The sequence below is a fragment of the Silurus meridionalis genome, chromosome 3 (genome assembly GCF_014805685.1).
Source record: "Silurus meridionalis isolate SWU-2019-XX chromosome 3, ASM1480568v1, whole genome shotgun sequence".
In the NCBI taxonomy this organism is placed as follows: Eukaryota; Metazoa; Chordata; class Actinopteri; order Siluriformes; family Siluridae; genus Silurus; species Silurus meridionalis.
In genome coordinates, this window is record NC_060886.1 from 32,921,640 (window position 1) to 32,944,874 (window position 23,235).

At 38.6% G+C, this 23,235-nt stretch overlaps 1 long non-coding RNA gene and 6 other non-coding genes across 7 annotated transcripts; 4 read left to right on the plus strand and 3 right to left on the minus strand.

Moving 5' to 3' along the window:
• Positions 1-103: 103 nt before the first annotated feature.
• On the minus strand, positions 104-214 carry trnal-caa. Its single transcript has 2 exons — positions 177-214; positions 104-149 (listed from the first exon to the last, which is right to left on the minus strand). It is a non-coding gene; the product is annotated as a tRNA-Leu (tRNA).
• Positions 215-354: 140 nt separating this feature from the next.
• Positions 355-465, minus strand: trnal-caa. Its single transcript has 2 exons — positions 428-465; positions 355-400 (listed from the first exon to the last, which is right to left on the minus strand). It is a non-coding gene; the product is annotated as a tRNA-Leu (tRNA).
• Positions 466-2,272: 1,807 nt separating this feature from the next.
• trnal-uag lies at positions 2,273-2,354 on the minus strand. Its single transcript has one exon. It is a non-coding gene; the product is annotated as a tRNA-Leu (tRNA).
• A 3,300-nt stretch (positions 2,355-5,654) lies between these two features.
• trnal-caa lies at positions 5,655-5,765 on the plus strand. Its single transcript has 2 exons — positions 5,655-5,692; positions 5,720-5,765. It is a non-coding gene; the product is annotated as a tRNA-Leu (tRNA).
• Positions 5,766-12,790: 7,025 nt separating this feature from the next.
• On the plus strand, positions 12,791-15,097 carry LOC124383021. The gene is made up of 3 exons (XR_006925183.1): positions 12,791-12,881; positions 13,523-13,605; positions 13,677-15,097. It is a non-coding gene; the product is annotated as an uncharacterized LOC124383021 (long non-coding RNA).
• Positions 15,098-19,689: 4,592 nt separating this feature from the next.
• On the plus strand, positions 19,690-19,762 carry trnaa-ugc. Its single transcript has one exon. It is a non-coding gene; the product is annotated as a tRNA-Ala (tRNA).
• A 1,673-nt stretch (positions 19,763-21,435) lies between these two features.
• trnap-agg lies at positions 21,436-21,507 on the plus strand. Its single transcript has one exon. It is a non-coding gene; the product is annotated as a tRNA-Pro (tRNA).
• The last annotated feature ends 1,728 nt before the right edge of the window (positions 21,508-23,235 follow it).

Below are 23,235 nucleotides of genomic sequence, written 5' to 3' on the forward strand. Positions count from 1 at the left end.
TATTTGGTAACCATCTACTTGTTTATTCTGTATGTCTGTGTTTGAAAGACAAAGGGAATAATTATTTCATTATTGTTTTGATTTCTAATGAAAATAAAGTCACTGTCAGAAGTGGGATTTAAACCCACGCCTCCATGTGGAGACCAGAACACTCAGTTTCCTGGAATGTATTGAACCTTGAGTCTGGCGCCTTAGACCGCTCGGCCATCCTGACATACAAGCATGTGTTTCTTATCTATCTACATCACTCTTATCTTTTTTTCTGTCTGAATGCATATATATGCCTGCTCATCTTTCCTATCAATCTATTGATCTCTCTAATTTATATATCCATCTGCCTGAAAATGAAGTTAGTGTCAGAAGTGGGATTTAAACCCATGCCTCCATGTGGAGACCAGAACACTCAGTTTCCTGGAATGTATTGAACCTTGAGTCTGGCGCCTTAGACCGCTCGGCCATCCTGACATACAAGCATGTGTTTCTTATCTATCTACATCAGTCTTATCTTTTTCTGTCTGAATGCATATATATGCCTGCTCATCTTTCCTATCAATCTATTGATCTCTAATTTATATATCCATCTGCCTGAAAATGAAGTTAGTGTCAGAAGTGGGATTTAAACCCATGCCTCCATGTGGAGACCAGAACACTCAGTTTCCTGGAATGTATTGAACCTTGAGTCTGGTACTTTTCAAATATTACTCTGTCTGTCTGTCTATCTATCTATCTATCTATCTATCTATCTATCTATCTATCTATCTATCTATCTATCTATCTATCTATCTAGATAACGTGTGTTGCACTGGAGGATTAATTTCGCCTCTTTTATATTTATTTATTTATTTATTTATTTATATTTTAATAAAAAATGATCAAACAGAAATGTTTTATACAAAAAAACTAATTAAAAATTTTGTTACCTAGTAAATGTATGCAGGCTGAACAACAACCATAGAAGATCCACATATAGAACACAAGCAGAGAAAAGATGATGATGATCAGGAATGTCTCTGTTCTCAGTCATGTTTACATCACTGACTCCCTCTGTCTCATTCATGTTAACCCCAAACTCTTGTTGCCTTCTGACTGCTTATTGTTGACTTCGTAAACTAGTCTACATCTGTGGTGTGTGAGAGCCAAACAGAAAAATTGCCATTGGTTTCCCTTTGATGCACGCAAGCCACAGTGGCCTTAAGGCAGAACCTTGTGTAGTCATGGTTAAGTGGGTAAGGTGACGGATTTGAAATCCATTGGGGTTTTCCTGCACCATGTTAAAATCTTGCCTACGTTTGTGATCTTCGTTTCTTACACATTTCCCACAGCTTGTTCTGCCAGAACACAGCTCTTTAACACTGCAGCAGAACTATTTTAAGTCAACCCTGTAGAAAATTAAACCGCAAACGAAATACGTCTTCTACATTTGCATGTTCAAGTCTTCTGTTGCTTGTTTGGTACTGAAATATTTTGGCAAAATTTCACTGAATATCGAAGACTCATCCAAATGCTTGAGCATGACTTTGGACAAAAATAGTGGAACCTCGCTGTGACACACCGGTCTAGCTTTCATTTGACATCACTGGCTTGAACACTTGTTTTGTTATCATGATAGTGAAGCATGGTCTCTTATTTGAACAGAATCTGGTTCCAGGAATGACACAAAAGTGTGCAGCTGTGTGGCTAAATCTGTGTGTAAATAAAGTGCAAAGGGAAAAGAATGCAATGTCTTATCTGCTAGTATGCTCAGATTACTTATTTTTTGTTTCTATAGTGGCATTTTATCTTAATAATTCAATTGGGAGATGGATCATTGATTAACCATGACACTCTTATTTACAGCGTTTGTGAAAGAAAAAGTGTCACATAAAAGTAAATCAGTGTATTGCATAATGTGAACAAGTGAAAAGGACAGATTTCACAACAATGCTGTACAGAGTACACTGATCTGCATAATCCAGTCCTTTAATGTTTTCTGAAAATAAGCTTAGTATGTGTGTTTTGGACCTATCTGGTTGTTCAGAGAAATAAATACAAATCATTACTTTTTGACAAAAAAAGGCTAAACTTGACAAACTAAAAGAAAAACTGTGTGCAGTGCAGGATAACCTTTGTATTCTATTTGACAAGAGCTCGTGAGACTGTTTAACATAGAGCTAAAACGAGCACCTTTTGACTAGCATTTACAGCGACCCTTGATCTCGACGGATCTAGGCTTTGGACCCGCTGATTAAATTCTGCAGTATTTACGGAAGGAGATTTGACCAAATTTATAAAGTGGCAGCGGTGGGATTCGAACCCACGCCTCCAAAGAGACTGGAGCCTAAATCCAGCGCCTTAGACCACTCGGCCACGCTACCCGTATTTAAACTCTGAGATAGGACTGCCAGCTTGTGGAGGAGATGCTGTTGCGGCATGCACAAAACACGCTTAACAAAAGACTTTTGTTAGAGAACAAAGTAATACAAAAACACACAACAGAATTGGCAGTCCATTGCATTTCCCTCTGATTGTCAACAATCATCCACATATAATAACAGGATTCAGACGCAAGTTTTTTTGCCACTGTCGTTTTGCCACAGCTGCGACGATCTATTCCAATTCTATTTTAATTTGCATCTGTAAAAATAGCCTTATGTCTGATAAAATATTCTTAGTTCTGCAACTTTATTTGTATAAATTTCCCCTTTATATTCCTCCATATACTGTCTTCTTTTAAATCTTTAAACGTGCGCAACCAATATTCATTTGCAACAGGTCTCTTAAAAACAGCGTCTCTAAAAAGGCAATACGACATTTTCACAGAACATGTTTTAAAAGCAAACAATTTTCCTCCAAGACTCACATTCACATCTTTTTCTTCTTCGCCCTCTTCCATGTTTTCAATTCTTTTTAGCCATTCTTGAGGTATAGAGTTCTTGATTACATCATATTAATTTTCTATTTCTTGTCTGCTAAAATCCTCCTTTGCCTCCTCCATTATGTCCACAATGTATTGTGTTGGTAAAAACCCCTCTTTGAATTCATATAAAACATCTCTTACTTTCATAATACCCACATCCCACCATTTCGTAAAGAATATCTCTTTCCCCTGATTTAAAATGCCATTGTTTAAGAATAAAGACTGATTTAAAATGTTCTCTCTTCCTTGTGGATAAAAATGTATATGAGTTAAAAATTTCCCCCAGGCCCTCAAGAGTTCTTTATAAAAGTCTGGCAACCCCTCCGTCATTCAATTCTTTGTTTTCATCCACAGTATGGTGTTTCCAAGATTCAAGTTGCTACACTTTTTTAAGAAAAAACCCATTGTTGCTTTTCATGCTGCATTGCTTTCTTTATCCATTTTTTTTTTTATTATTATTTTCACCCTCAGACTGTTTTTTCTTTGTTCCACATCCATTAACTGCAGTCCTCCCTTCTCTATTGCTGCTATTAAGGTGTTGTATGCAATTCTTGCGGGTTTCCCTTCCCATTAAAAATCTAAAAAACATTTTTTCAGCCTTTTTTCTGCCCACAACGGCATAGATGATGTGTATAAAATGTACCACAGTTTAGAAATCATTAAGACGTTAAGAACTAAAACTTTCCCTTTTAGTGTTAATGTTCTCATTTTCCAAAATATCAACCTCCTTTCAATCCCTCCTAATATTTCCTCCCACATTGTTTCTTCTGCTTTCTTTTCATCCCTCCCCATTAAAACTCCTAAAATCTTTATTTCTTTTGCTTCCATAAAAGTAAAATGCTCCGTTAAAACCGCCACCCTTCCGAATCTCATGTACACCGTTTCATCCTTGTCTTATTGATCTGGTTATTTTAAAACACTGTGTTAAAAACACATTACATTAAATTTTTGTTACTGCACCTTTGTATAAGATCCTAATCCATCTAATATAATGTTCTCCAAACCCAAACCTCTTTAAAACGTCAAATAAGAAATTATGTTCCACCCTGTCAAAGGCTTTCTCAAAGTCTAAACTGATAATAAAACCATCTTTATTCTGCTCACGCATGTATCTTATCGTATCTTTTATACTAATTGTTGTGTCTGCTATATCTCTACCCTTTACACCGTACACTTGTTTAGTTTTAATTATGCTCAGCATTACTTCCTTCAGTCTGTTGACTAAGATTTTGGATAAAATCTTAAAATCAGTATTCAGCATAGTGATTGGTCTGTAGTTTTTAAGATCTGTTTTCTCCCCTTTTTTCTTGTATATCAATTTTATTAAGCCCATTGCCATTCTTTGATTCAAATCTCCTTTCTTAAAAATATCCACATATACTTCTTTTAAAATACAAGTTAAAATGTCTTGAATAACTATATATATCTTGAATAACTCAGGATACTAGCGGAACGGATGTTGCATTTTTTTCCCTTTTGCACTTTATTTATACACAGATTTAGCCACACAGTTGCACAATTTTGTGCCATTTCTGGAACCAGATCCTGTTTAAATGAGAGATCATGCTCAGCTATCATGATAACAAAACAAGTGTTCAAGCCAGTGATGTCAAATGGACTATTTTTGTCTAAAGACATGCTCAAGCATTTGGATGAGTCTTTATTATACAGTGACATTTAGCCAAAATCTTTCAGTATCAAAAAAGCAACAGAAGACTTTGAACGGAGTCAACATGTTAAATAGTTTTCTCTCATGTTTTTTCTGAACTGAAGTCTCTTCCACATGGGAAAATTGACCAAGAAGGTACACCCCTATCTGAAGTGCAATTCAAACCCACACCTCCAGAGGAGACTGCAACCTGAACGCAGCTCCTTAAAAAGCTCAGCCATCCTGACAGCCAGGCTTTGACTTTTCTTGCATGTCTAGGCCATATGGTGAACATGCAACAGTAGCAGATGTATGTCGTTCACGGTTTAATTATCTACGGTTTTGACTTCAAAAGTGCTGCTGATCCACTCAGCCATGGTTACGGAAGGTTTTCCCGATTCTGCACATACATCAAAAACATTTGTTTTACTGATGCGCCATATCTCAAATCAGAATAATTTTTTTCTCATAACACCAAAACAAACATAAATTACTGTCTTTTTTGATCGAACAGAGCAACACATCATTCAAATATGTAAAGGCTCTACTTTCTTTTGTACACAATAATAATAACAACAAAATGCTGTAAAGTAAAGAAAACAGATAGGGGGCGCTTTCTGCCATCTCTGTCATCTCTCTTCACATTTAGAACAGCGCGATTAAATATTTGAATCGACTGACAGCCCTAATATTAATATGATGTGAGGTCCAGTTACCAGAGTGACACTGAAACAAGTTAAAAACGAAGCCTTTACTACTAATTAAGTACATGTCAACGCCCAAACTTCTTCACTGTAACTTCAGTAAAAAAGTATAGTCAGAACTTCAACTTTTACCAGAGTCTTTTAAAACATGAATATCTGTACTTCTACTTAAGTGAAGGATGTGTGTACTTTTGCCGCCTCTGCAAGCAGGCAGATGGATAGATTAAATAGATAGATATTAATCGATAGGAAAGATGAGCAGGTATATAGGCATTCAGACAGAAAAACAAAAGACTTACATAAATAAGAAACACAAATAAAAGGATAATTAAAATAAACAAGTAGACAGAAATTTGTAAAAATTGTTTTATCAGCCACTAAGGGGATAAGAAACACATGCTTGTATGTCAGGATGGCCGAGCGGTCTAAGGCGCCAGACTCAAGGTTCTGTACCTTCCAGGAATCTGAGTGTTCTGGTCTCCACACGGAGGCATGGGTTCAAATCCCACTTCTGTCAGTGACTTTATTTTCATTAGAAATCAAAACAATAATGAAATAATTATTCTCCTTTGTATTTCAAATACAGACATAAAGAATAAACAAGTAGATGGTTACCTATTAGTGGGAACGACAGGCAGAAAAACATGGCAGCATCAGTCGAGGATCTGGCAAAAAGTGTAACTGAGTTTCGGGAGACAAAAAGGTGTCACTAAAGGATCAAATAAACAAGTCCTTTATCAATCTTTATCTTTATCAGATAACAGACAAGTATATATACACACTGGATAAAACCCGAGCTTAAACTGTTCCTGGTTGGGTAAGAAAACATAGTAACCAGGGATGTGTGAACCCAGACAAACACTTTCTGTGTACCTTACATACTCACATCATAAAGATCCTATAGACACTGAACAGACAACATAGGAATGTGTTTAGAGAACCAGTGTGAGGCCCATCTTAATACTAACAGATATGAAAAAATATAAAAAATTTAGGAGGTTGGCGAACACTCGAGCGCCTTGCAACCCTTGTCAGACTGTCCAAAGAACTTCAGCAACTAGCTCAAGAATGAGACCCCCATATTCTTCATTTGTTGCAGTTCTCAAATGCAATCGAGGGTAACATGTCTGCTTATAAAAAACCTTTTTACCCAGAAGAAAAAGCAGCACCAGCAACTCCCCATAACTGTGTTCATCACTCGGAAGAAGACACCAGACACTACGCCTTTAGCGACAACAGAAGTTATGGACGAGGGTGAAGATACTGCACCACCTGATGAAGAGCTGTAATGCTATTCTTGGGTATGCAGTACATTCATTTCATCACCTTCATCATCATTACGACTGCACACTTAATTCATCATCATCTTCATCATTCAAGTTCACTGGTGAGTACCCATATATAATTTTTATGTTAAAATGGTAAATTACGTAGGTTTAAAAATATTAAATGTTTAAAAACAGAGAAAAGGTTCATAAGAGTGTCGATGTGGTTTATAAATTCTGTATACAGTACTGTATACATATTAGGTTGCCACTTCACGTTATTTCGCCTATCGGGGGGTCTGGAACGTAACCCCCACGATAGGCGAGGGATTACTTTATATCCAAATCTTTGATTTACTAGAGAGGACCTTTGGCTGATCCTGGACACTTGGCTGTTGCAAACAAGAACAGAGCAAACACCGTACTAAGACTGAATTTGAGCATCTTCTCACATTATTTGTGGATTGTTCAGTTTTTTACTCATGTTCTTTGTCCATCTGAAACAGGACGACTTGGGTAACAAGGGCTTAAGGAGAAACTCCCAATGTCAGTCCAAAATCTGACAAAAAAGCATAGATGTGTTTGGAACAGAAAAAAGATATCATTAAATCTTTATTCTCTGATGTTTAGTTCTTTATCAACAGGAAAGTGCTTCAGCAAGTCCTAATTTTATGATGGATTTTGTGTGCAGATTTGCCGTGGGAGCTGCAGCTTGCAGTGGTTTATGCCACTCATGATCTGGCAGCCAGCAACCCCAAAGTCGCTGTAAAGATTTTGGAATCATGGTGGCAAGACATCACAAAGCTCATTCCTCCAGCCATCACCAAGCCTCAGACTCTCTTTATGAATAATTTAATAGATTACTTTTTTAGTGATTTACATCTAAAACTTTTGTTCATAAAGAAATAAAATAAATTGTAGATCTGTACAGTGTTATCTGCTGTCTATTATAGTTTATGTTTATGTGGAAAAAGCCTGTATGCTATAGACTCCATGATGGAGACATCAGACAGTTTGGATCAGGACCAGCAAAACCCATCACAGTGAGCACTGGGACCTCAGGGCCGTATCCTCAGTCACCAGCTGTTCACACTGTGATTCATGACTGTGCTGCAATGCACAGCTCAAATTATCAAGTTCATCAGTCACATGACTATGGTGAGTCTCATCATCAATAACAACGAGACGGCTTTCAGACAGGAAATGCACTGGATAATGGACTGGTGCAGACTCTCTCTCTCTCTCTCTCTCTCTCTCTCTCTCAGGATACCCAGAAGGGCAAACCCTGAAATGGGAGATGCTCCCAGAATTATAAAATAACGGACAAAGCATAGGTGCACCTAGGCTGCTTATATGTGCGTGGTTGATGGAGATCAGGTGCACCGTGTTAGTAATCAGGCGAGCAGCTCCGTGCGGGCAGGGCTGGTGCGGGCGAAGACGCAGGGTGCTCCCTGACAGTTAAATCTCATTCAGCTACTATACATGCAATCGTTTGCTTCTTGTTCCTGCTGTTAAAGTGTGTGATCTTCTTGTTGTTTTTCAGATTCTGTGAATGATCACCTCCAAACCTTCACCACCACCTCAAGATAAAAAATATCACAAAAATATAATTAATTTAATATATTTTTATCATATTTAAAAACAATAACAAAAAAAAAAAAAGTAAATAAACCCTGAGTCTCTGATTGAATTACTCCCCATTCTACTGGATCCAATGCAGGGAGTTTACTTGGTGGCACCTGAAACTTCAGAGCCCAGGTGATGCACAGGTTAAGACTCAGACACACACAGACACACAGACAGGACGAAGCCTCTTCTGCAGCTGGCTCACAAAAACCCCTGCAAACAGTTCACTGAATCACTGTGGTCTGTTGAAATGAAGAGAAACTTGTCTGGCTCAGATGGTGTCCAGCATGTGTGGGGACGCCCTGGTGAGAAGAATCAAGAAAATTGTGTCTTGCCTACAATCAAGCATGGTGGTGGTAACATCATGGTCTGGTGCTGCTGGTACTGGGGAGCTGTTCTTCATTGAGGAAAACATGGACTACAACCTGCAAGCAGAACATGATGCCCTCCTTCTAGAAACTGGGCCAAATCACAGGTTCTAAAATAATAAAACCCAAAACACACCTCCAATATGACAACTGCCTTGTTGAGGAATGTGAAGGTGAAGGTGGAGTGGACAAGTATGTCTCCAGACCTGAACACTATTGAGCACCTGTGGGGCATCCTAAAGTGGAAAGTGAAGAAGCACCATGTGTCTAACATCCAGCATCTCTGTGATGTCATTATGGAGGAGTAGAAGAGGATCCCTGCAACAACCTGTGCAGCTCTGGTGAACTCGATGTCCAGTAGGATTAAGGCAGTGTGAGATAACAATGGTGATCACACAGAATATTCACACTTTGGACAGTTTTTACACCTTCACTTATGGTGTACTTACTTTTGTTTTCAGATATTTTGAAAATAATGGCTGTGTGTTGAGTTATTTTTTAGAGGGCAGTAAATCTGTACTGCTGTACAAGCTGCACATTGACTACTTTTAAATATATCCAAGTTTCATTTCTATAGCATCTAGAAAATCTATTACAGTGGCTGCTGAAATGTAAGGGGTGTATTTACTTTTGTGAGATAACATATATATTATATATAAATGTCAGTCCAAACAGTTCAAAACAGTTGTTAAGATTTTTCATGAGCCATGTAGACTTTAGCATTTTCCTTCCTGTAAAATTTGTACAAATTTACCTTAATTTCAAAACGCCAGAAAAACTGTAATGGAAGGAAACAATGCAGAAGAATCTGTATGCGCTCTGTTCTACTGCATTTCTGTATAATAATGATGCTTTCTATATCTGTATATCTTTAATATTTCTAAAACAAGTTAGTTAAGGATATTTAAATATATTGTCTCTGAACGTGGACAAAACGAAAGAGATGGTTATGGACTTCAGGCGAGCACAGAGCGACCAATCTCCACTGATTATTGATGGATCCTCAGTGGAGATCGTCAAGAGCACCAAATTCCTTGGTGTTCATCTGGCAGACAACCTCACCTGGTCACTCAACACCAGCTCCATCACAAAGAAAGCCCAGCAGCGTCTCTACTTTCTGAGAAGGCTGAGGAAATCACTGCCTGGTTTGGGAACTGCACCATCTTGGATCGCAAGACCCTACAGAGGATAGTGAGGACAGCTGAGAAGATTATCGGTGTCTCTCTCCATTCTATCATGGACATTTACACTACACGCTGCACCTGCAAAGCACACAGCATTGTGGACGATCACACACACCCCTCACACACACTTTTTACCCTCCTGCCATCAGGAAAACGGTTCCGAAGCATTCGGGCCGTCACAAAAAGACTATGCAACAGTTTCTTTCCACAAGCCATCAGGCTTCTCAACACACAGAAATAAAACAGAACTCTCACACACACACACACTCACTCAAATGTGTGTTACCGAACTGTAAAAATTTTTTCCTGGACTTAACACTTAACACACTCTCATCACTCATCTCAATCCATTCCACCACCATTCATTTATTTATTATTAATTATTCTCGACTGTACCACACTCTTAACTGCTGTTTTTTGCACATTTATCATTTATCACTGTATTATACTGTTTACATGCTGTTTCTTGCACATTTATCATTATCATTTTATTATACTGTTTACATGCTGTTCTTTGCACCTTTGACTGCTGCTGTATTTTTTGCACTACATTGTTCTGTTTATACTCCCTTCTGGGATATAGTTTTTAGTTTGTATAATTTTTACAGTTTTCTTGTACAGTACTGTATAATCAAGTATACAGTAGGTTTACTGGTCGGCGCTATATTGGGTTTTCTGTCTTGTCTTGTGTCGTCTGTCTGCACTGTCTGTCTGCACTGTTTGCACTAGGTTGCACTCGATGCACTTTATGTAGCTTGTGTTGTAGCTCTATGTTGTTTTGTTTGTTGTTGTTTAGTGTAGCACCAGGGTTCCGGAGGAACGTTGTCTCGTTTTTACTGTGTACTGTGTACCACTGTGTATAGTAGAAATGACAATAAAAGCCTCTTGACTTGACCTGACTTGACTTAAATAATATTAATATTCCATATAGTATATGAATATTTATAATACAATAGGAATTATAGGAAACTGTATCTTCTGCTGTATCACCACTTATCATGAGCGCGTTCACTCACTCAGTCAAAGCAGATGCAGTGCAGGTTTAAAAGAGGATTTGAGTGCATGGCTGAGATCATGACTGAAAGAAAAAGAAACAAAATCTGAAGTTATTACACACCAGTTAACAATGATGAAGCTTCATGTACCACAAATATAACAAAGCATCTAAAAGTAAAACACCCTATAGAGCATGTCTGAGTACAGCTGAGGAGAGCAGAGGAGGAACACAGACACGACCCCCATCTTCTGGATTGATTCAGTTCTTTAGTAAAATCTTTTCAGAGAGTTTTACTTTATACCATACAGATTGTTTCAGATATGAAGATATTTCAACTAGATATTTTTTAACAGTAATTTTTTTGAAAACATTTTATACATATTTCCAGTGTTGTGCTAGTTACTAAAAATTAGTAACTAGTTACAGTTACTCGTTACTTCATTCAAAAAGTAATGCGTTACTTTGTTGATTATTTACACCAAAAAGTAATGCGTTACTGTTAAAAGTAACTTTTTAGTTACTTTTTTAAAGAACCTTCTTTATTGTTCCCATTAATGCCCTTTTATGCGTTATGGTCTATACAAACACAAAACTGACTTAAACACAAAGTCATTTTTAAACACTATTTTATTTAAGTCAGACCAGCACAAACTGAATATATCACAAGGATTTCTCAAATAAATAACAAAACAAGCTGAATTATATATTCACAATCAAAAACTAAAGTGGCTTCTGCTGTTGTGTTGAGCTCTTAAACATGTTCCTTTCACAGCTGAAGTATGAAAACTATCAACAATGTAGAACAGAACACCAGGTTAGCTTCTAGCTTCTAGCTACTAGCTTCTAGCATGGAGTTTCTGGAGGATCTTCAACAGATTGGAGTTGCTGTTATCACAGTAAATACGAGCTTCGAACCAGAAAGACACAGCTTACATTTGACTAAAAAGTTTTTGTCTTTATACTCAACTAAAGTGAATGAGCATATTTCCACTTTGAGAAACTCGTCTTGCTCTCGCCTTGACTCGCCATTACTGCTGCACAGACCTGAATAAACGGAGACACGCCCACAGTGCGACTTCTTCGTGTTTACAGTGGTTCATCCACCAATCCTACAGTGCGTCTTCTTCATGTTTACAGTGGTTTATCCACCAATCCTACAATGCGACGCTGCTGTAAGCAGGTTAGGCTGTAGTCTACACTTCAGCCCAAATTCATTCATTTAAAAAAGTAATGGGTAACGCATCATACGGTAACGGTAACGAAGTTACTTTATTTTTAAAAGTAACGCGTTACAGTATTAGTTACTGTAAAAAGTAATGCGTTACTGCCCAACACTGCTTATTTCATAGAAGTATCGTATCAAAGATACTCATCTTGAAAGTATTGAAAGTATTGCTCATCAATATTGACGACACCAGTTGAAATACTTTAACTTTAACTGTGTGCTGTGATGTGAAATCAGACACGGGACTGCAGACTGCAGCTCACTGGAAGTATTTAATGTTTCTTCTGATAAACACACAACAAATCAGCAGCCCCTGTGGTGATATTTCACTTATTGTTCTCTATAAAATAAATGTGTGGTAGACTTATCACCATGTGACCTCACATTCATAAAAATACAAACAAAAAGTGTAAAATATTCACACAGATAGATAAAGAAACCTCACACAAAAACTTCAGTGAGAAGAAAAAAAAATGATTTCGGCTGCTTCCTTTAGGGGGCGCCACAGCGGATCATCCTCCTCCACACTACCCTGTCCTCTATTTTCGCTTCTTCATAACAAAAAATATATATAAAATACATAAATATAAAAATTAATTCATAAAAATTAAACCAGTGTATCATAAATGTAGGAGAAACCCACCACTCCAATGAGATTACAATTCAGAAAGGGAAGAGGAGGAGTCAGGACAGGAAGTGACATCAGCTTCTATTATCAAGGCATTTAAGAGAAGCACCCATTTTGATCAGGTAACTACATTTATAAACACAGATATGAGTATAAACAAGACAAATCAACAGTTTAGTATGAATTGAAACAGGACATGTAAATTTAACAGGGTAAATTATACACCTGTTACATACATCTATAGGTTTAAAACGAGGAAAAGGTTTGTCACGTGTCATTGTTAAATAGCGGCGATGTGGGCGTGGCTAAATGGCGTTGATGTGAAGCGGAATCCAGAGAGGTGCAGTGAAAGTTTATAAGTTAATAATATGTTGATATGTAAATATTCATCGTGTTTTGTCTGTATGTTTTACTGTCAAACTACTGTTTTAAACGTTTTTACAGTAGTATTATTATAGGAAAGTTTTTTTAACAAGATTGAAGTATATCTTCCCGTGATGCATTGCGGCATTGACCAGATTAAATAAATATAAAATTCTTAAAGAATTAAACATTAAAACAGACAGTATTGTGATCAAAATGATGCCTAAACACTACAATTTACAATGTAACCCAAATTTAGTGAGTGAATATTTTTTTCAACTACCATGATAGGGTCAACTGTACAGATCTCGTTATATAAATACAGTGTATAAAATATTTGAGTTTGGTCCGGGTCGGGACTCAATACACGTCTCTTCATAATCACCTGCTCTCACATTCTCTCTCTATCCCCCGACCTGGACCACCTTTTAATGTGTTTCATTATTTAACCTGGATTTCCTTTTAAAATGTTTTTAATTTTTTAACACTGACATATTTGTCATGTGACAAGTATTTCAGGCAGTTGAAACAAGTCGGACAGCAATATCAGGATGAGATCAGAGAGATAAGGCAGAGAGCTGATGTGTGTGGAATGAAGCTTATTGCTGTTCTCTTTAGCCTACAGATATGGAAACTGCTCTGAGGCAGATTCTCCAGCAGAACCAGAAGAAGAGGAGATGCAGAGAAGAGATAACATCAAGGTAGATACATTCCTCTACATGTAGATGTACACACATGAAGCTTCTCTGTTCATCAGCATTCTGTTACACAGAAACTGGTCATGATTGAGATCAAACTGCCAGATGAAGGACAGCAGACTGAAGGACACAAAGAACCATCAGAAATGGATGAACAATTTCACTGACAATGAAGCTATAAGAACAGATAAACAACCCTATAATATATTACAGTGTTTTATATGTTGATATAAATAACTAATAGAAGAAAAGTAGATTCTTAATCACACACCGCTTGGCGTTTACCTCAATATAGTTGACACTTTTCTAAATGTATTACAAAAACTAATAATTGATTGTAGATGTAGAAGATGCCCCTCCACCTCAATTTCTTGCCTCCTGCTTTCTGGAAAATGTTTTCTTTTTCTTGAATGCATATATTTCCGTCCGTCCCTCCCTCCCCTCGGATTTGCCCGCTTTGTCCCGGCCTGCCTCTGGGTGTTGTTCTCTTCCACTGGAGGTCACTCTGTGGAGCTGGGGATGGTTTCATAACAACAGCCTGAAGATTCATGAAATGACGGAGTAACACAGAGCTTTGAGGACGGATTTGGACTGTAGTTAATGTTAGCAGTCTGCTACGCTGATTCAGGATATGGATGGATGGATGGATGGATGGATGGAAGGAACTTGCGTTTAGAAGAATGTACTGTAATTACTAGTTCAACAGTAAAAGTCTTGGGAGAACTACCCCCATTCATCAATCAGCCCTCTCACATACAGAATCACGATAGATATTTAACCAGTTGGTAAATATTTCCTGCAACTGTTTTCTGCTTATTTCAATGAGTTGGGTTTGCTATTTAACCTGTTCGCCTTCGGCACAGATTTTGGGACTCACAGCTAAAATGCCCAAACTAACTTCAAATGTTAACAGTTCCTGATAAAAATGTGCTACACACACAATTTAAATATCTCTGGAAAAAGACACTTTGAGCTTTACTGTCAAAGTTGATATTCATCTCCCCTCATCAGTTATGAAATTCATGTAAATGCATTCTTAATGTGTTAAAGTCACGAGAGATGCAAATGTTATTCTTTAAAGGGTGAATAAGTTGTTTTTGGATGTTTAATAGTATGAAGTGAGTTCAGTATGTGCACCACGTGTGCTAATCACACATTCCATGCTAATGATAAAGACAACAAGGTCTCATAGTGACTACGATGCAGTGTATCTGGGCGAAATACAAATATAACACATATTTGTGATAAATGTAATCGTGTAAATGGTTTATCAGTTAAAAATAGGTGTTCTAAAAGCTGGAGTTGATTAAAGGAAGTTTCATATACATTCCTGTATTAAAAAAATGCTGACAGCATCCCAAAGAGCTAATAAGTTAAAATATGCACATAAAATCTATTGTAACAGTTAAGTCGTGTTTAGATTATGTGAGTATATACAGTGAGGAAAATAAGTATTTGAACACCCTGCTATTTTGCAAGTTCTCCCACTTAGAAATCATGGAGGGGTCTGCAATTGTCATCGTAGGTGCATGTCCACTGTGAGAGACATAATGTAAAAAAAAATCCAGAAATCACAATGTATGATTTTTAACTATTTATTTGTATGATACAGCTGCAAATAAGTATTTGAACACCTGAGAAAGTCAATGTTAATATTTGGTACAGTAGCCTTTGTTTGCAATTACAGAGGTCAAACGTTTCCTGTAGTTTTTCACCAGGTTTGCACACACTGCAGGAGGGATTTTGGCCCACTCCTCCACACAGATCTTCTCTAGATCAGTCAGGTTTCTGGCCTGTCGCTGAGAAACACAGAGTTTGAGCTCCCTCCAAAGATTCTCTATTGGGTTTAGGTCTGGAGACTGGCTAGGCCATGCCAGAACCTTGATATGCTTCTTACAGAGCCACTCCTTGGTTATCCTGGCTGTGTGCTTCGGGTCATTGTCATGTTGGAAGACCCAGCCTCGACACATCTTCAATGCTCTAACTGAGGGAAGGAGGTTGTTCCCCAAAATCTCGCAATACATGGCCCCCGTCATGATGTATTTTTATGTATTGAGTGTTTTTTTTTATGTAAACAACGCATAAATAAATAAAAAATCTGAAAATATCTTAAATGTTTTTTTCCTGTAAAGTTTAAATAACATTGGATTGTTTTCCTTTTTTGAATTTAAACTGTTTTTCTATTTTTATTTTTTTATTTATTAGTTTGTTTTTTACTGTTGTAGTGAAGTGAATTTTGTGTCATTGCTGCTACACTGTGCATCTGAACAATTATGACTCAAATCTTACAATAAACTTTCATTCATCTGATTGTCTCCCCAGTGTCCAACTGCTCCATGGCTTTGTGTATCAGTCACCTCACAACTATAGAAAAGATTTACCACTAGTCTCCTTTCTTTCTTAATTCAGTCTCTCAGTTAGTTTATAGTCACTCAGTGTGAAATCTGGGGCTGTTTAGATGAACACAACGATGATTTCCTGCAGGAATTGAGGAAAGACACACAAAGCTTTTGCTCAGCAGCTCTCAGTGTCTCTCTGTTTTTAGTTTCATCAATACGTCTGGTAATTGTGTAATCTGAGAGGAACTTTAGCTATTTCTTTAACTGCGTCAGGGACGAGCATCTTGTTGACAGCGGCTTTGCAGGCAGGTAGCATTAATGTCTCTGCCACAGTGTGGGGCTTTTTTTGATTAGGCTACGAGTTCAGCTACTAGGTAGCTCACTTTGAGATCTCTCTCATTCACCTTTGTGTTTGTTTTGAAAATGTTGACATCATTAATTCATTTGTTATTAATTAACAAGGTCATTATTGCTCCACCTACTATCACCCAATTACTGTACATAGTGGAGTATTTTCTTCTTCTACTGTAACGCTTTACTGTCTGGGTGTGCGAGTAAGTGCATAAATAAGCTTCAGTTAGTCCAGAATGCAGCAGCAAGGGTCCTCACTAGATCTAGGAAATATGACCACATCACCCCTGTTTTAATCAGTCTACACTGCTCCTAATCAAATCTCGCATCGATTATAAAATACTACTACTGACGTATAAAGCACTTAACGGTCTCGCACCACAGTATCTCAGTGAACTTCTGTACCAGTATGATCCTCAACGCCTACTTAGATCAAAAGGTGCTGGCTATCTGTTGGTTCCTCAAATAATGAAGACTACAGCAGGGGGCAGATCTTTCTCTTATAAAGCCCCACAGTTATGGAACAGCCTTCCAATCAGTGTTCGGGACTCGGACACAGTCTCAGTGTTCAAGTCGAGGTTGAAAACTTATTTATTTAGTCAAGCCTTTTATCAGTAGATTTTTCTTAGGTAAAGGCTCAGATCTGAAGGGAGCATGGATATAGAGTGTTTGGTGAACTGGTATATTTGTATGCTGTCGTCCCCTCACATTCACACGTTCACTCAGGTTTGTTGACGGTGATGTGGTGGGTCGTCTCTTATCCCAGAGATCCCTCATGTCTGTGTTACCTTCCGGTTCTCCCTTTTAGTTATGCTGCCACAGCGAGTCTTGCCGGAGTCCAAACTGCACAGTGACATTAACTTTCATACACCAATAGTTACACTTAATAATCCATATCCTTCTCTCTCTCTCTCTCTCTCTCTCTCTCTCTCTCTCTCTCTCTCTTTCTCTTTCGGTCGAGTTAAACATGCTCCTGAGGCTCCAGTGACCACTGTTCCTGCCCCTCTCCCCTCCATGGATCTTCACACTTCTGTGCAGCTCGGGACGGTCTCTCATCAACACCTTGGGTGGTTCCATATAATTCCGGAGTAGAACGGGTGCTTTGAGGACGGATTGGACTGTAGTTGGTGTCGGCGGTCTGCTGCACTGACTCGGGAGTGCAGTTTGCTTCTGATCATCATCACTGTACACCGCAACTTTGCATATATGCTTCAAATGGACATTTGGTGCAACCCAGATGAGGATGGGTTCCCTCTTGAGTCTGGTTCCTCTCAAGGTTTCTTCCTTATGCCATCTCGGGGAGTTTTTCCTTGCCACAGTTGCTCATCAGGGACAAACATACTTACAAAGAACATATTTACATTTAATCACCGCATTATCTGTGTAAAGCTGCTTTGAGACAATGTTCATTGTTAAAAGCGCTATACAAATAAAAATGAATTGAATTGAATTGAATTTTCATTACTCTGACAGTCACTACATCAGAGAAACAGCCACTAAACAATGCAAATTATTTTCTTTAACTTAATAATTATTTTCTGGAGCAATATGAGACCAGCTCTCTCATCCACACTCCCCAAAAACATCAGTTGTTTGTACAGGATGAAGGCAGTATACAATTCTCATCACAGTGTTAAATGAAACCTGACACACTGCTCACATCCTCACACATCTCCTTAATAGGCCAGATGTGTGAGCTATTCTACTGCACATCTCTACTTTGGTCTGAGAGACCACATATTTTAAAACAAATGATTAATAATATTTACACAAAATTAAGCAACAAGCTCACAATGCCACTAGAGGGCAGTGTGAGACTGACAATTGTTAATGTTACGTGTGTAATGTGTGTTACAATTCAACTTTTTCTATAACTAATGCAGTTCCTCTTCTTCTACTTTTTTTTTCCTTTTTTCTATTTTTTCTTCTTCTTCTTCTTCTTCTTCGGCTTATCCCATTAGGGGTTGCCACAGCGGATCATCCGTCTCCATACCACCCTGTCCTCTACATCTGCCTTTTTCAACCCAGCTACCTGCATGTCTTCCCTCACCACATCCATAAACCTCCTCCTTGGCCTTCCTCTTTTTCTCCTTCCTGGTGGCTCCATCCTCAGCATTCTTCTACTGATATACCCTGTGTCCCTCCTCTGCACATGTCCAAACCATCTCAAACTCACCTCCCTCGCTTTGTCTCCAAAACGTCCTACATGCGCTGTTTCTCTAATAAACTCATTTCTAATCCTGTCTATCCTCGTAACTCCCAACGAAAACCTCAACATCTTCAGTTCTGCTACCTCCAGCTCCACTTCCTGTCTTTTACTCAATGCCACGGTCTCTAATCCATACAACACCACAGGTTTAACCACAGTCCTATAAACTTTCCCTTTGACTCTTGCAGATACCCTACTATCACAAATCACTCCTGCTATCACTCTTCTTCACCCACTCCACCATGCCTGCACTCTTTTCTTCACTTTTCTAACACACTCTCCATTACTCTGCACTGTTGACCCCAGGTACCTGAACTCCTCCACCTTCTCCACCTCTTCTCCCTGCAACCGCACCACTCCACTGCCCTCCCTCTCATTCACACACATGTACTCTGTCTTACTCTTACTGACTTTTATTCTTCTTCTCTCCAGCACGTACCTCCACCTCTCCAGGCTCCTCCATAGGCACTCCTCCGACGAGCAACAGGTTGGCCAGTGTTGCTTGGATGGATTGCTGTAAGTTTGAGTATCATTAACAGTTCAGGAACTAGTAGGTCTCCTAGTCACATTTTTACACATGGGAGTCATAAGTCCCACTCACCATGCAGAGTACAAAACACTCTTCTAAACCAAGGAGACAATGTAGCTGTGGTGATATGACACAAATGGAAGTGTTGAAGAAAGCATTTGCACATTTAAATCATATGGGTCAAACTCCCATCATGCAGATTACAAACCTTTTCTATGAAATGAGTCCAGGGATCTGAGCAGGCATAAATGGCTGGAAGCCCTGAAGGTCAGCAATTCCTATATTTTTTAATGGGCCTCAACATTTCAGTATTATCCCTAAAGACCATTTTCTAACCATGCAGAATCTAACAGATCCACTTTAAATGACCACTTCTACCCAAACAGTAACACAAAAAATTGTTGTTGACTCAAGTCTCTTAGACAGATGAAGTAGTGCATGGACCCCAACTGGTGAAACAGAGTAGCTTTAACTGAGAGAAGCCACAAATATCATCTAGTCATTTGTGAAATATGCATCTGAAGAGTGAGACTACTTGTCCAGTGAACATAGGGATGAGTTTATGTAGTATAATGTTTCAGAAGCTTTGAAGATTACCCACTCCTGGTCTTACACCATGTTGCAATTCCACAGACCTGTATGTGATCAGCTGTGCTGGAGGGGAATTAGCTCAAATGGTAGAGCGCTCGCTTTGCATGCGAGAGGTAGCGGGATCGATGCCCGCATTCTCCAGTGCGGTCCAGAAGACTAGCTATTCTGGTGCTAGTGTTGAATGAATGTATGTACTGCTTCTTTTGAAATTCAAAGTGTAATTCTTTTCCCTAAGGTAGCACCACATGAGGCACAATAAAGCAATTGATTAACTCTCAGAAAAGGATCTTATTAAGAAAATACAACCAGAATGGCCCGCACGGGGATCGAACCCCCAACCTTGGCGTTATTAGCACCACGCTCTAACCAACCAATAGAATAGCATGTACACTGAATAAAATTCATGCGTTTGAATTGAATGCACACTAAATAAAACAGAAGATAATCACTAGACTCATTTACACAAAACTTGGAAATGACAGATTTTTCTTCATCTGTCAGAGAAGGAAGGTCACATTTATGTCTCTGCCACAGTGTGGGGCTTTTTTTGATTAGGCTACAAGTTCAGCTACTAGGTAGCTCACTTTGAGATCTCTCTCATTCACCTTTGTGTTTGTTTTTTCATTAAAGTTAAAGTCATTAATTCTATTGTTATTGTCATTAATAAAATAAATTCTCATCACAGTGTTAAATGAAACCTGACACACTGCTCACATCCTTACACATCTCCTTAATAGACCAGATGTGTGAGCTTTTCTACTGCACTCTGGTCTGAGAGAGAGAGAGAGAGAGAGAGAGAGAGAGAGAGAGAGACATCATAAACATATAAAACAAATGATTAATTATATTTACACAGAATTAAGCAACAATCAAGTACTGACAGTGCCACTAGAGGGCAGTGTGAGACTGACAATTGTCAATGTGACCTGTGTTACAATTCAACTGTTTCTATAACTAATGCACTTCTTTTTCTTCTCTTCTACTTCTTCCTCTTATTTTTATTATTAGTATTATTAGTGTTATTAGTTTAAAGTTTCTTCTATTCCAAGCTTTGATCTTTATTTAAAAAGTCCAGATTCACAATGTAGAACTGCTGCAAGATTTCAGTGGTAACATACAGCATGTTTTTGTAAGTTGGGGTCCATGCACTACTTCATCTGTCTAGGAGGCTTGAGTCAACAACAATTTTTTGGGATACTGATTGGGTAGAAGTGGTCATTTAAAGTGGATCTGTTAGATTCTGCATGGTTAGGAGAGGTCATTAGGGATAATACTGAAATGTTGAGCCCTATTAAAAAATATAGGAATTGCTGACCTTCGGGGCTTCCAGCTATTTATGCCTGCTAAGATCCCTGGACTCATTTCATAGAAAATGTTTGTAATCTGCATGATAGGAGTTTGACCCATATGATTTAAATGTGGAAATGCTCTCTTTTCGAAGTAACTGTTCCAAAATGTTAGCATGGAGAACAGGAGACATGTGTTTGCAAGTTCAAATCACTAATAAATCTTTCTGTTTCCTGCAGTTACAGAAGCAGCTTTGGCTGGACACATTAAGTTTTATCTATGTGTTTAAATTGAAGACATATGCCAGCAAAGCACATGAACTATGCAGTGACATATCAGGAGACACTTCTTCCACAAGAAGGCTTTTTGGTCTAGGAAAATGATTCAGGTTTTTTGATCCAGGATTTTACTTTGCATAACAGGAAACAAAAAGATCCACGGACCTCCAGCTGTTGGGTTCTTGCCTTCCCGTCAACTTCGTGTGCAGAGCCGTTCCAGTTGCGAATCAATCTTAATTGCATTTGCTTGGCTCGTTGGTCTAGGGGTATGATTCTCGCTTAGGGTGCGAGAGGTCCCGGGTTCAAATCCCGGACAAGCCCAAGCTTTACACTGAATAAACTGTGTGTGGGTGAACAAGAGCTATCAGAACACTGTTTTAATGATAATGTGCATCTCGCTCGCTGCTTGTTCTCTCACAGCACCAAAGAGGTTGAAATCCCGAAAAAGTTGCTTCTTCTACCAAAGCTACTACTCTGGTTTTATGCTTAACAGTCTGTAAATACACTGGCGATCAAAATTAGAGTACAATTTATAAACAATTGAACAATTCTGAAATAATGTCATCTTCACTGCTCAACAGTTGAAGGAGTTTTTGTTCTGTCTATACCATGCTACCAGAACACCTTTTCCACAAAATAAGGCATTAAAAAACAACAACATTATTTTGCAGAAAACACACTAATCAAAATTAGAGAACACTTTCAGATACCTCACAGTTATTGGTGTTAATCTGATACCTGGTGCTAATTTCCTTGATTTTCTGTCAACCCATATTTAACTGGCAGCCTAACTTCCAGTTTCACTGACTCTGGTGACTGAAAGCCTCCGGCAGCAGGTTGTCCAGATGAAGGCCAAAGGGATGACCCTATCAGCCATAGCAAGACAAGTTGTTCGTTCCAAATCTGTGATTTCAAGAATATTGAATCTTTACAACATCACAAACTCATTCAAGTCTGCCAAGAAGGCTGGTCGTCCACGGAAGACAAATACAAGAGAGGACAGGATACTGCAGAGGATCTCAATGGGCAATTGTTTGCACACTGCAGCTGGAATTGCTCACCAGTTCAGCGCTAAACAGGGTAAGGATCTGTCTCATCATACAGTGTCTCGATGTTTAAGAGCATTTGGACTGAAAGCCCACTCTGCAGTGACCAAACCTTTTATTAGCAGAAAGAATCAAAAGGCTAGACTAAACATGTTGTGTGGACAGAGGAGAACTGGTCCAAAGTTCACTTCAGTGATGAAAGCAAGTTTAATTTATTATGGTCCGATGGGAAACATTATGTTCGGTGACAAACTGGAGAAAGACTGAACCCAGAGTGTGTCACACAGTGTCACACAGCAAAATGGGTAAAGCAGTTCCTTTAAACTGAAAACACTGAAATAATGACATGGCCTGCACAGAGTCCTGATCTCAACCCAATAGAGAACCTCTGGAAAATCCTTGGTGACAAAGTTATGTCCAAGAAACCCACTACAGTCACCGAACTGTGGAGGAGACTGGAAGAAGAGTGGACCAAAATCACACCAGAGCAGTGTGAGAGACTAGTGCTGTCCTGTGGCCGCAGATGTGCTGAAGTCATTCAGAGCAGAGGCCTGTACACTTCCTACTAATTGCTGACTGTTGTAATCTTCAGAAAGTTCAGAAAAATTGACCAAGAAGGTACACCCCTATCTGAAGTGCGATTCAAACCCACACCTCCAGAGAAGACTGCAACCTGAATGCAGCGCCTTAAAAAGCTCAGCCATCCTGACAGCCAGGCTTTGACTTTTCTTGCATTGGTGACCATGTCTAGGCCATATGGTGAACATGCAACAGTAGCAGATGTATTTCTTTGGTTTAATTATCTACGGTGTTGACTTAAAAAATTGCTGCTGATCCACTCAGCCATGGTTACGGAAGGTTTTCCTGATTCTGCACATCCATTAAAAACATGTTTTACTGATGCACCAAGTCTCAAATCAGCACTGAAATCAGCCATGATGCGCACATTCGCCATTTTTTCTGTCTTGTGTTTAATGGTGAAAAAGTGCCAAAGTCTGTCAGA